The sequence below is a fragment of the Quercus robur genome, chromosome 10 (genome assembly GCF_932294415.1).
Source record: "Quercus robur chromosome 10, dhQueRobu3.1, whole genome shotgun sequence".
Taxonomy (NCBI): domain Eukaryota; kingdom Viridiplantae; phylum Streptophyta; class Magnoliopsida; order Fagales; family Fagaceae; genus Quercus; species Quercus robur.
In genome coordinates this window covers 28,556,490-28,571,728 of record NC_065543.1, presented here as the reverse complement: position 1 = coordinate 28,571,728, position 15,239 = coordinate 28,556,490, and positions in this window count along the sequence as shown.

Here is a 15,239-nt window from a genome sequence, read left to right as displayed (position 1 = left end):
AATAGCTATGTCATCAATAAATTTTTTAAATTCAAGTTTTTGTAGTTTAAAATAATGCATAAAAGATAAGTTTATGGATCAAATGATAAATAATATTTAATTGACATGAAAATTGGCATGATTGTTAAGAACATATAGAACATGTAATTCAACGGTGAGATTTTCAAAATATGAATTTTATAATAAGTTATTATGTGGTGTAACATTACTTAGAGTTACACTAGGTGTAACTCTAAGTAATGTTACACCACTCAATATTTTTTAATTAGATGCGAATTTTGACAAATCCACTATTTGATTACATTATTTTCGTATATTTTCTATGCTTGTAAAATTTCAAGGTAATAAAAAATTAATAGCTATATTCATCAATCAATTTTTTAAATTCAAGTTTGTGTAGTTTAAAATAATGCATAAAAAATAAGTTTATGGATCAAATAATAAATAACTTCCAATTGTCATGAAAATTGGCATGAATGTTAAAAACATATAAAATATGTAATTTAACAGTGAGATTTTCAAAATATGAATTTTATAACAAATTATTGAGTGATATAACATTACTTAGAGTTACACCTAGTGTAACTTTATGTAATGTTACACCATCCAATTTTTTTAATTAAATGTGAATTTTGATAAACCCATAACTGGATTACATTATTTTCGTATATTCTCTATGCTTACAAAATTTAAAGATGATCAAAGATCAATAGTCATGTCATCAATTAATTGTTTAAATTCAAGTTTTTGTAATTTAAAATAGTGCATAAAAGATGACTTTATGAATCGAATAGTAAATTACATCTGATTGTCATAAAAATTGACATGCATGTTAAGAACATATCGAATGTGTAATTTAATGGTTAGATTTTCAAAATATAAATTTAATAACAAGTTATTAGGTGGTGTAACATTACTTAGAGGTATACTAGGTGTAACTTGAACTCAACTCATATATATATATACATACATACATGTATGCCTCTCTGTATAGTTTTGATAATTAATATACACAAATATAGATTTTATTATTCTCATTGTCTAGAACAATATTGTTTAATCATGAGTCTAGGCACACAACATTTTCCATATGTTCTAGTATCATATGACTAACTATAGTTGATACATAATTAAGTATTGGATTCAAATGAAAGTGATGTTTTTTCAACTATACAACAAAACATATGAATAGTTGTGAAAATAGTCGCTCATTAATATTACTAAAATAGAAAAGCATGCAAAATGGTATAAATATAGTACACTTACGTAAAAGTGATGTTGCTTTAATTAGACTTATTAGTATTTGTGAAAAAGTTGTGTCCTTAATTAGTATTAAAAAAAAAAATTTGCAAAAGCAACCACAACACAATAACATGATTATCTTTTTTGAATTATTTATTTATGAATAAGTTACCTTGAATCTGTCTACATTTTTGTTTTACAACACTGAGTGTGTGTTTGGAATGCACGGATGCGTTCCTGCGTTTGGCTAAAAAATAGTAGATCCAGTGCACTGTTTAAGGGACCCGTAAATACTTTTTTCAATAAAAAGAACTTTAAAAATTGGTCTCACAATATTATTCACACATTTAAAAATTATTTTATTACAGTGTTTTTGATTTTCAATTTTCAGTTTTCAACAATAAGCAGTATCCAAACAGATCCGAACGTGATTTGCTATGTTTGGATGTCCTTTTGCTTTTGCGGCAAATATTCTTCAATTTTAGTCTAAAAAAGACAATATTCATACAAAATGTGTTAGTATTTGAAATGAATTAATTTAATGATTTAAATTAAATATTACAAATTGAAAATGTATATAATACTATATCATTTAAAATTTTAAATAACACGATAATCATAAAAAGTCAAATTTAAAAAATAAGATCTTCACCACAAATTTTTTCATAATTTTTTTTTTTTTTAATCTTTTACTCTCTAGTCCCTAAGCTACCTTAAAGGCTAAGATTTGAATAGACAAGCAAGATTCCGTAATTCCAACGGAAAATTGCTCCAACTTTTACCAATGAGATATATAATTGTTAGTTTGTGACTCTTCGATTGCCAATATTTTTGTCCACATTGTAATTTAAAGTGTTTCAAATGGTTGACTAGAGCTTGCTTAACTAGGTCCTTTAATGCTTTTGTCCCTTCTTAGTTGAGTATTTGATGACATCAAATTTTTAGTTGTTGTTTTTGAATGGAGGAACTCGTCTTATGGTTGAGAAATTATTGTATATTCCAGGAGTATCATAAATATGTATTTCATTCTCTCACATAAATAATAGGTCTCACTAATTAAATTCATAGTTTGACCCACTATTCATGTGAAAGAGAGAACTACGTATTTATGATATTCCAAAAGTACCTAATAATTTTTCCTTATGATCATGGATAACAATCAATAGAAGATTTTTATAACAAAAGTTTAAAAATTTTAATTTTAATTTAAAACTGTTGATAGATTTCAATAAGATTCATGGTATATTGCAACACCTAGAGGATCATGTTAAGTGAACAAATTAAAATACACTAAGTTTCTAAATCAGAAATTGTGATGAAGGGTTAAGGGCTTACAATTTTTGACATGCATGGAGAATTAATAAATTCTTAACAAAATAGCATACTCTGCAAACAAAAATGGAAGAAAAAGAAAATCGCATTACTCCAGTGGATAGACTTAATAAAAAAAATTTGGCCACTTTATAAAGTAAATATTTCAATAAAGCTAGGGTCACAATAAAATTTTAAGCAAATATGCAAATTACATTTTTTAACTTTGTCCAAAAATTATTTTAGTCTTTTAAATCTGAAGTCGGTTATTTTAGTCCAATAACTTCATACCAAAATCATTTTAGTAATTTAAGTTTGAAAATTGTCATTTTAGTCTTATAATGTTAAACACAAATCATTCCTATCCTTTAAGTTGGTTGTTTTGAGTGATTTTGGGCAAAGTTATTAGACTAAGTGAGTCTTTAAAGAACTAAAATAATTTTTGGGTCAAGTTACCGGACTAAAATGATCAAATTCGAACTTAATAAACCAAAATCATTTTTGGGCAAAGTTAGTGGGTATAAATTATATTTTTACCAAAATTTTACAACTCCCTTCAATTTTCCTAGCACTTCACATTTAGACCCACCATAAGTTGGAATTAATTAAATTTTTTTTTTAAGTGATCCATGTGTGAGGCGGTAAGCAAATTAAGGAATATAATAAATGTTGTTATAAATTTTTATTGGAGAAGTGCTATGTATATTCAAAATATTTTCACAAGAATCACAACAAATCTTATGGGATAAAATATTATTAATTATTGCTGATAAGTAAAAAAATAATATAAGCCATGGATTTAAATTACAACCTGTATCAATTGTACTCAGGTTTTGTGGAAAGTCAAATGAATATGCTAAGTGCTGACTTGTTTTTTTATATTATGAAACTGCCAGCACTTCACTCGGCCAAAAAAAAAATTCTGTCTGCATTTCCGCCTTGTTTCACGTTTGCAACACGTTCTTAGTGCATAAGCAAGCTCTTAGTTTTCTTCTATCGAAGAAAAAAGGCTCTTACTTTTCTATGCAAAGAGATGTCTCAGTAAAAGTAAATATAATATGCATTTTGGCCTTCAAATAGTAAATTTATCAAAAAAAATTATAAATAAATAAAAAGGAGGCGGTTCTATCAAATCAGTAAATGCTAATGGGAACATCCATGATATTCCCTTCCTTTTTTCTCGATAAATCTTAAGCTCACATGCCTCAACCAAATTACATACGGCAATTAGTTGCGCAGAGCGAGTTATAAGGCAAGAAACACACACACACACACCTGATGTGGGACAACGCCCAGTGATTTTTTTGATAAACCTTATTCCCTTCTTTTTATTCCATTGGAAAAATAGATAAATATTGTAAAATTACGCATTTAATAAATTATTCAATACCTTTATAATTAATTTAAAATTAATTGTTTGATAGCTTTATAACTAATAAAAAAAAAAAAATCAAAGATGTATGGACTTAAAACCAAGCAACCCAATTTGGGCTGGGTTTCTATCTGGAACAATTAATTTTATTAGAGGTGAATCTTTGAATTAATAGTTAAGAAATAGAAAAATGCTCAAGTAAAGAGAAGAAACTTTAGGGCTAAGACTGTTGACAAAAAAATTATTTTCATTTATTAGCTTTTCATTCCAAAGAAAGTCACTATAATGGTCTGAATACAAGATGAAATTCTCCTTAGGGTTTACAATGATCTCTCTCTGCTCTCCATCTCCCACCAATCCCACAACATGAGGGATATTTTCCTATTTATAGTTCTAATACTTCCACCTTAGCCGTCCATCTGTAGGGTGGACGATCCTTTAGGCAAGATACGTATCACATCATTCTCCTTTCCTCCTTTTAAGGCTGAGCTAAGTAGATAACAGGTTATTAGGACACTATTCAGAGGGATATTTAGCCATTAATGCGGCATGCTTGATTGGTACAATACATTTAATGTGGATGGGACATTGGCTTCGTTAGGAAGCTTCTTCCAAATCTTGTTCGAACTAATTATTGTTCCTTTCACCAGTTATCATCCTAGGCACGGCTTGACAATCCCCAGTCCTCTTTGTGTTATCCCGAGCTTTTTCCTTCCTTAGCTTAATCTCCAAAATTATACTCTCCTTGAATTACTTGTGCCCAAAGATTCTCTAGAAATGCTCATATGGGCCCCTTTTGGCTCCAATCTAGGCCTAGTCTTCTTTAGCTCATCCTCGACCACACAAAAGAATTTTAAAATAAATTTTTATTAAATTATAAATTATAAATAATTTCTTATTAAAATGCGAGGATAGCTGCTACATGTAATCCATAGTTGAAAGTGTATTTTTCTATTTTTTTTCTCAAAAAGAATTAAGACAATAATTATGAATAAAGGGAATATATCATTTTTTTTTTTTTTTTTTTTTTTTTTTTTATAGATGCTATAGAAATTTTAACTTATGGTATCAGTTTCATGATGATTGTTCTTATTATCATGACAATACACCAATTAGTTTTTGGTGTAAGCTAGTTTTAAATTCCAGGTCAAGAAATTTTACCAATTGAACTATCTAAAACTCACCATCTATTTTTAAACATTCATCTTTTCATATTTCTATATTTTTAAGGGGCCTTTTTGTATATTTGAGTCATGAGTATAAAGCTCTAGACATTTCAAAAATTTTGAGTATGTTTCTCCTTTTTATTTGTAGATGAAATAAAAGTCTCTTTGCAATGATAAATATTTAGGTATCATAAGTTTTATTTAATTTAGTAAAAAATTTATGCGTGCACATAGACTTTTCTTTTTATTTTGTTTTTCATGGACTTTTCAAATCATGATAATTACACTCATCTATCACTACAATTTGGATATGTAAATTATAAGTCAAGAGTTTTGTAGTTTAGTGATTCAATTTTCCCCTCTATTATTATAACTAGGGCAAAAATTGTAAATTACACCCCTAAAATTTGGAGGTGTTTAGATTTTACACCTTGAAATTTTAGAATTTAGAATTTACCCCTTGAATTTTATACCCTAATTTTTCAGAATTTGGATTTTGACCCTTGAAGTTTGGGGGTGTGGAGATTTTACACCTTCAAATTCTATAACTTTAGGGTGTAAAATTGAAACACCTCCAAACTTTAGGGAGTAAAATCTAAACACCCCTAAAATTTAGGGGGTAAAATCTAAATTCTAAAATGTTAAACTCCTTTTGATGACATGTAATATATAGAAAGCCTAAATCAAAGTTGTAATAACATAAATTTGTGTTATGTCATTAAGAAGAGTTTAATGAGATAAATGCATTTCTTTAACACTTAATGAGATAAATGCTTTTTTTTTTTTTTTTTTTTTTTTTTTTTTTTTTTTTGTTATAGAGACATGTGATATATATAAAGCAGGAATCCATATTGTAGTAGCCTAAATTTATATTATGTCATTAAGTAGAGTATAATGACATTCTCAAAAAAAAAAAGTAGAGTATAATGAGGTAAATACATTTATTTGCGAAAACCTCAAATGGTAATAGCTTTAGTTTGCATTTATGTAGTTCATTGCATATGCCAATATGGTAAATGCATATACTAATTGTCTATAGATTCTTATAAAAAAATTATCTTTAAGTATGCACTAATTCTACTTGAAAAAAAGTATGCACAAATCATTTATTTAAACAAAATTTATATAATTATTTATATAAATTTTATATAAGAAACTACTTTTATTAGTTGGTTATTATACAAATAATAATTAATAAATAATGATAAATATATAAATCTAAGGAATTTATAGAGTTCTCTCTCTCACTATATATATATATATAGACACACATGATCAAGTGCTGTAATTTTTTGATAATATTACATCACACAATAACTTTTTGATAATATTATATCACCCAATAACTTCTCATTGTCTTTGGATGCATATGTCAAATTTTGTATTAATTAAATGTTATATTCTATTTGAAATTAGTAAACTTAATTTTTTTTTTTTGGAAAAAAAAAAAAAACCTGAAAATAAAGATTCAATGTAATCTCTTATCAATAATTTACATATATTTTACTCCAAAAAAAAAAAAAAATTACATATTTTAACTCTTTTGATGACATGTATATGGAGCAAGCATCAAAATTATAATAGCCTAAATTTGTGAAATGTCATTAAGAAAAGTTGAATGAGTTAAATGCGTTTGTATTCACGTACTATATTCGGTGCACAAATTATTTATATAGAACACATTTTCACAATTATATATATATATAGAGAGAGAGACACACACACACACACAGAGGAGAGGAAGAGGGAAAGGAGTTCTGACACAAAAGCACATCACAAACTCCACTCAAAAGTCATAGTTTCTAAAATTTATATTAGAAACCGTTGATTGGGATTTAGAAATATGGTATTCTTGCTTAAGCTGGGTTACTTTGAAAAATAATGTTGTTCCTAAGAACAATAATTGATAAATAAATAATATTCAAATTAGCATTTAAATAATAACATATTACATAAATTATAATTTACCATAAAATTAGAGAATAGTGAAAAGATATTACCTCAATAATGTTTTAAAGTAGTCTCATAACATGAGAAAAATTTACTAGCAATTCAAAAGTTTTTAGATGGTGGAGTTGAGATGTGGATTATGTCACTATCTTGAGATGATACACGCCATCTACATGATTTCTAGTGTAGTAGACTAAAATATTGTGTGTGCTGCCCCTGGGATACAACAACACATCCACCTTGGTGATTATCCTTATTAGCCTACACAACTTGTAGTATCAAGAACTCTCTCAATAGTACTTTCTTTTACCCAAAGATATAGTGGGTGTGTTTGGATTGAACTTATTTTTGCTAAAACTGAAAACTGAAAACTGAAAACACTGTAGCAAAATAATTTTTAAATGTGTGAGTAGTGTCGTGGGACCCATAAACAGTGCATGAACAGTATCGAAATAGTGCGTGAACAGTGACATTTGTCTCATGAACAGTAAATTTTGTCTCCCCCTTAAACACGTGAAAGCAAAAAGAAAAAAGAAAAAAAAAAGAAGAAGAAGAAGAGGAAAACGCGATGCAGGATTCAACAGAAACGCTGAATCGAAACCCACACAGTATATAAAAAATATAGTGATACGTTTTAAAAGCTAAAAGTTGATTGTGAAAATGTAAACTATGTAAAAAGCTTAGAGATAAAAAATATGTATATAATCTCATTGCTTACACCAATTATATAAAAGGTTCACGAACACCCTTTTCATTTGATGACTGATATCAAAATAAATTTAAAATTTTTTTTTTTTAGAGAGTTTTAACCTATGATGTCCGCTTTATCATCAAATTAAGGTCCCAATTAGTTTTTGATGTAGGTAGGGATTGAACCCCAGATCTCTTATACAACCATCAGAGAGACTGCTAATTGAGTTAACTGGAACCCACAATAACTTAATTACTTGAGTTGGAAAAAGATAGGCTCTATGTATTAAAAACGTTTGACCATAGGGCAAAAATGTATGGCCATAAAGTTATAAACCGTTTGAGCAATTTATGCTCATTGAATTGAGCAGTAATGGGGACCCAAAAGAGAAAGTATGTCAAAATACCATTTTTTACGTTAATACGAAATTAACAGGTATAAATATTAAATGACTATTTAATCAGAATTGAAATACATTTTATAAAATATTCCAACACATAATCAAGCAAAAAGAGAAATATATTTAAGAAAACATGCGATCAAGAATAAAAAAAAAAAAAAAAAAAAAAATTACTTTGTACATAACATGGTGGAAATAATTAAATATTTTTCAATTTACATGTTCATTCTTTAGAATGGCATATAATATAATTTGAAGTAGTTTCTTAAATATTATAACACGTAATCTATATATAAAACTTCATGGAGAAAATTCAATTAGATCATAAATTAGATTTCAATTGTGAGCTAATTTTGTGCCATGTGTTTACTAAATTTTTTTAATCTTTGTGTCAAGTGAGTTAATGAGTGCAAAATACTAAGAATCCAATATTAATAAAATATAAAATATAAAAAATTAATCATATATCTACTCAATAAAAATTATTACACTTTATATCTTATTAAAAAAATTAGAATAAAAATGATCACAAGTAGTATTAAACTTAGGCAGAAATTTTAACATGAATCTAATTATGTTTATGTTTTTGTAATAATTCAATCAATTATGTATATATTTATGATTAAAAAATGTGTTTATTTTTAAATGCATCCATGTGTATGAACATGCTAGTGAGTATTATACATAAGTCATAAAATAATTTTTTACTAAATTTTTTAAAAATGAGCTTATAATGTACACACGAATTGTACAGGACATAGACTTATGTTTACAAATATTAGCAATGGACCTGCGCGATGCGTGAATAATGTTGTAAGCTTTTGTGTGAGAATATTATATGGAATATTCAAAATATTTTAAAGTAATAACATAAAGTAATGTTGCCATAATATGAAGAGATATTGTTTAATTAATGATGTAATACAAAACTAAGGGAATGAAGAATTTAGACTATAGAGTAAATGTCATATAAAATAGAAATTAGTTATTATGTACATAGAGTAAACTTCTTTTGTGGATTTCGTGTAAGAATCTATCATATAAATAATTTTTAGCTCAGGATTTATTGCGTTCGGGTCACCATCAAACAAGTGTGAGTAAGAAGTACCAAATGTTGTTTCTCAACATCTTGTCAAACAAAGGAGTTTTATACCTTAAGTAAGGCTAACTTAATTTCCTTGCTCGGTATCTTAAAAAATCAATACAGTATGATTTAATGGCTGTAGTTTTAAGATATGATAATCGTGGGAGTCAGGTTGTTTCAATCATCTCTAGTATGTCGGGCCCATTATAAACCAATTTTATGGCAATGATTAATGACATATTTGATATGGAAAAACAAACATCAGCTTCAAGCTTAATTAGTAGGTACAAGCATGTTTCTGACATGCAATTTATGATCAGATTTTATGTAAACCAATGATAAGATACAAAGCATAAAGTATTTGATTTTCCAGCCAAACTAAGGTGTTAACAATGGCTCTTAGGTGAGAATCTGAGGACATTTTTCTTAAAGAGCATCAAGGTATAAAGTTTGCCAACCATGCCACACACAATGATCATTCAAATTAGCTGTTTGTTATTTGTGAAGGCATTTCCATTCTTCTTCTTTTACCTTTGTCGGTTCTCTCTCTCTCTCTCTCTTCCATGGCTACACGCGTGCACATGGAGGCACGTGCATAAAGTTTTTTTTTTTTTTTTTTTCTTCTTTGTTTTTGTTTTTGGTAAAGATAAAAAAGAACATGGTGATATTTTTTTTTTGGGTACAAAGTAAAAACATGGTGAAATTTGTCAAGGGCTTAAGTCCTAATTAGGCCGCCAATGGTTAGGTTTTCCCTTTTCTAGTACAAACATGGTGAGGAATTTGATGGGATTTTAGTTAGGTCACCAATGGTGAAAGATTGTCAATTTTTTGTCACAAAAATGGTTAGAACATTTAGGGACCAGCATTGGCCTCTATTCCTAATTTGGTCATCCGCAAGGACCTACATTAATTCAATTTTATCACTTTTACCAACTGCTAACTGCTAACTGCTAGCAGAATTTCAAGATCCCGAGCAAGAATTTTCTTTTCAATTAAGTTTTCTTTTCTCCCTTTGCTCTTATATAGACACGAAAATTAAATAGAGTAGCATTATTCGCATTCAGTAATCAACAACAATTTTCATTTCTTGTACCCTTTCATTGTTTCTGCGGATTAGTATTGCAAAAATTCAAGGTTAGTTGGAGTGGTTGGCCGGGAGTAAACTTTTTAAACTTTAATTGACGTTACTCCTTATCCCACTAAATAATCATAGCCTCTTAGGCATATTGGTCGTATACTTGTTTAATCAATGACATTTGACTCTTAAGCTGCGCTTTACTACTAGTTCTATCATATGTGTGGAAAGGATAATTTACAAGAAAAGAATGCTAAAGCTGACGTGCACTTCAACACAAAAACAAAGTTTAGTTCTAATTATATACATCACATTGAAAAGAGATGGCAGGCGCAGCTAAAGTATAATGAGCTAAAAGAAATGTTTAGCTGGAAATGTCCTTGAACAGATAATGACCTATTCCAGTTAGCAAAAGATACTGTTGAGACTGATTTAATCCATTACTTAATCAAGACTTTTTTTTCTTTTTTCTTTTTTTGAGCTAGAGAATGGCACCGTCAACTAGAATTGAACTTGTTCGTTTGTGTTTACATTTTATTTTTTTATTTCATCGCTTTTATTTTTATTTTTTTAGAAAGAATATTTCATTGCTTTTATAGTTCATATAATTGAAAACATTTTTTAATCATTTTTCTCTCTTTATGTCTCTCTCTTATATCATCACATGAGTTGGTATATTATGAGATGGTCTCATGAGACCTATTTTTCACAATATATATGTGAATTACACACACATAGATTCCACATATTGTGAGAGGGTAATCTTATAAGATTATCTCATAAGATTCTATCAAGTGTGAGAGAGACAGTGATAGAGGAAATAAAGAAGTAAAAAAAAAAAAAAAAAAGGTTTAGCATGGAATCACATCACAATGGCACCGGCAACCTTTGCGTAAAGTTCTATCAGATTTGCACTTCCGGAAAAAAGCATGAGGACGACAATCCCACGATGGTGTTACTTTGCTATCATACGTTATTGACATATAAATTTCATTCCTTACAAATTTTAATTATTTAGATAAGACAATAACTGGACTAATTTTTTTTAATTACTGATAAGTGGATTATCAACTAACAATGTTCAATTGTAATTTATATGTAAAAATATACTAAATTGTAATTTACACTGTGATAGTTTTAATTTAGCTTTTTTAAAGAGTTAAAATTTCAATCCATACCCTTAATATTATGTAACATTTGGAACCTCAAAAAAAAAAAAAAAAAAAAAAAATCATTCCCCCATATTTGCTAATGAAATGGTGTTAAGTGTCATCCCATCTCAAATGATATAGTTTTATTGCATTGAAACTTTTTTATTTGTCAATAGTCTTATAACTCAATTGACAACTCCTAATGTTTTTAATGAAAATGTCTAGATTCAATCACTCATTTTTCATTGGTGTAACTTGTAACTATTGAATGATAAAAATGAAATTACGGGCGTTTTGTCCACTCAAAAAAAGAAAATAGAACTATTTTTTTAATAAAAATTTTCTGTATCTTTTAGTGATATATATTTTTTCTCTTCGCACTTTTGTTTTCTCATTTTCACTCGTTGGGCTCTTCAAATTGGAGAGCCTAGAGCCACATACGTGGTACATTTGAGCTCCAGGATGAAGCTGTGGTGGGTGTCAGGGTTTGGTGGTGGCGAAGCTCCAAGATAGAGGTTGGATTTAAGAGTTGGTCGAGGCAAGAAACTATAGCCTTGAAAAGCTAGATATCTTAATGGGATTTAAAACATTGGTTGTTGTCATCCTATGTGGCTTTGTATACATCGTTTAGGTCTAGATATCTTAATGGGATTTAAAACATTGGTTGTTGTCATCCTATGTGGCTTTGTCTACATCGTTTAGGTCATTCAAACCATCACAGACAACAAGGAAAGAGGGATCATCGAACACCCTTGTCAATTTCTTTTTCTCCTTTGATCAGTGGGCTTTGTTTGCTAGATAATTGGGTATGCTCAGTTCAATTGGGTGAGAATGAGGAGGCTTGGAGATTATATAAGCAAGCTGTTAAGGGTCATTTTGGAAACAAGTCTTTGAAAACCAAGCCCAAAACCAAGGTATTTGGGCCAATTTCATTACCACATGTACCTAGGGCTCACTTTTAGGGCCTAATCCTTGACTAAGTGATGTCTGTTAGCAAAGACCACAGGCCCAAAATTCACACATCACTTTAAAGCTCCAAAGGTCTGCAAGCTGCAACAGCAGCTTTGACTTCATTCAGAAAAGAAATGATAAGTCCATTATTCCTTCACAAAAGTAGAGCCTAGCCCACGAAGGCCCACTAGAAGAGAAAGGGAAGAGAGCCCAAGATTTCCTTTGTCTAACGCAAGGCCCATGAAGCCATTGGTAAGGCTATCCGAAATTATATTACCGTTGCTCTACTATTCTCTTTCTTCTCCTTCTAGCTTTCCTGCATAGAGTCTCTCTAAAAAAAAAAAAGCTTTCCTGCATAGAGTAAATAAAAAAGAATAGCAGACTTTAATTCCCAGCTATAAGCAGAAGGATCTCACATTCTCCATGAAATCTAATATCCATTTCTAATAGCATGCATTTGTCTTTCTCAACGCTGATCTTCGTTCCACTTCCACACAATCCAAATCTCTAACAACACAGAGAGGAATAATTCCTTCTTCATGAAATCTCATAATTCCAACTCAGGCAGCAGAACCCATGATCCAAGCCATGGGTTTACAACACGAATATAGCGAAAGGGAGGGGATACGGTATAATAGGATGGGTTACCTTACAGCTAGTAGCTATAGAGGGCATGTGTTTCTCACCCATTGGCACATTGTGAGCTTGGAATAGGTGTAGGTGGGTTGAGGTATACCGTGCTGGGGTGTGTGGTTGTTGTCAATGCCTGAAGCACCAAGATCCTGGTCAAGCAATGCAGTCAAAGCTTCAGATTCCCAGAACTTGGTTGAAGCTCCGAATCTCTAAAACAGACGCAAGTAGGTGATGGTTGAAAAACCACTTTAGCCAGCCATTCTCAGAAAACTTATTTGGTATATGGAAATTAATTAGGAAATACAAACGGTGGAAAAGGAGGTTCAACACTCCTATTTCCCACGAATAATCTGGGTTACTTAAAGAAGTGCTTCATAAGCTTACTGTGTCTAGAGGACAACTCATTGGTCCAACTATTCACTCTTTCCCACTATAAGGGATGGGGTGAGGTTGAAGGAAATCAAAAGAACCAGAGAGAGAAAACACACATCATCAAAATAATTATAATCAATTAGAAAATCAGAGAAAGGTAATCATAGGTACAAAACATCAGTAAATAAGAAGAGAATCATTCTCTAAAAGCAACTTCACTATTAGAAAACAACCTAGACACGGTTGTACTCTCCCTCTATCATCACCCTCATCTCTCTCTCTCTCTCTCTAAACTCAAATCATCATTCACATCAGTGGAAGTATGAGCAAACATGAACCAGTAATAGAAAAGGAGCTCCATTAGCTGCTAGAAGTCACCTTTGTTTCCCTTGCAACACATTTTTGAGAAAGTAGAAGCATCACTAGGTGAGCAAGTTCCAACTCTAGTTACATATTTATGATAGCAGGAGGGTTTGTATCATGGATTAATTTCAAACATAAAATAACAAATTCCTCAATTATGGAGGCGGAGTATGTAGCTTGTTATGACTATGTGTTAGGCAATTTGTTTGTGGAATTTTATCTTAGGGCTAGGTATTGAAGATACCATTGCGTGGCTGCTGAAGATGTTTTGTTATAATTCTACAATAGTTTCTTTTTGTGGGAACGCTAGGAGCTCTTCTTGTTCCAAGCATATTGAGATTAAATATATCTTTGCTAGAGAGGAGTGATGCGGACACAAGATACAAGCCCTCAATTATACTCGTGTATGGGAGAAAGAGCAAAAAGAAGACGGCCCAATCTATGGCCTTATGGATGGAGCCTGTTAGTAATTGGGAAAAGCAAGCCCGAGCATTTAATAATTAGGATTTCTTTATGCATTTTATTGTTAGCTATTTAAGCACTTTTTCTAATTATTGTAAGATAGTTTTGAGAATTATAAAAAAAAGTGTGTTTCTTTTTACACTAGTGCCGACTCCAGTTTTGCTGACTCTAAGCAACCCTTAGGTGCTGACTCCTAGGGTTTATTCTTGATTCTATTGTTGCTTATTTGTTCCATTGAAATAATGTGGTTGTCCTACGTTAGTTTTGGTATCAGAGCCAGGTTTTTGGTCCATAGAACACAACCGTAGACAACCACTTGAAAGCAAAACCATCAAAAGAGCAAGCCAACTAAATATGACAATACCTTTCAAGTTTTTGCCCCATGAGATCTTGAACAAGCCCAAACTAGCCCTTGCAGTCCGTATATACCCCCTTTGGCCACATGAGTTCTTCATACCTAAGCCAACAGAGAAGCCAACGACCCCTCCCAAGCTGGTGACCACCATTCGTGCCCGCTTCTAATCACAGAACCCACAAACTACAACCCCCCCTCCCCCAAAAAAAAGGTGACCCACGCAAGACCCGTTAACCACTAGCTGCCGAAACTCATTATCAACCTCAACCACCGCCGCTGAGGACGTCGACCATTGCCGATGCCAAGGCTCGAGACAAGCAGCCACCACTCCTCCATGCTTCGTGCCGTCGCTGTCTTCCCCGTCTTCGCGCCGCTACTGTCGCCGGTCCCTAGTACCACAAGTCCATCGCCGAGCAAATTTTTTTTTTCAATTTAGAGATTCTGTTGTCTCTTTTAGTTTCTGTGGTGTTTTATTTATTTATTTATTTATTTATGTCTATGGTTTGAGTTTCTTTTAGAGTCTGTCATTTGAATTTCTTTTAAAGTCTGTAATTTCTTAAGTCCATCGCACAATGTATTTTATTATTTTGCAAAAAAAAAAAAAAAAAAAAAAATCAGAAGGAAGGAAAAGAAAGAAAGTATTGTTGCTATGACAGCCCAT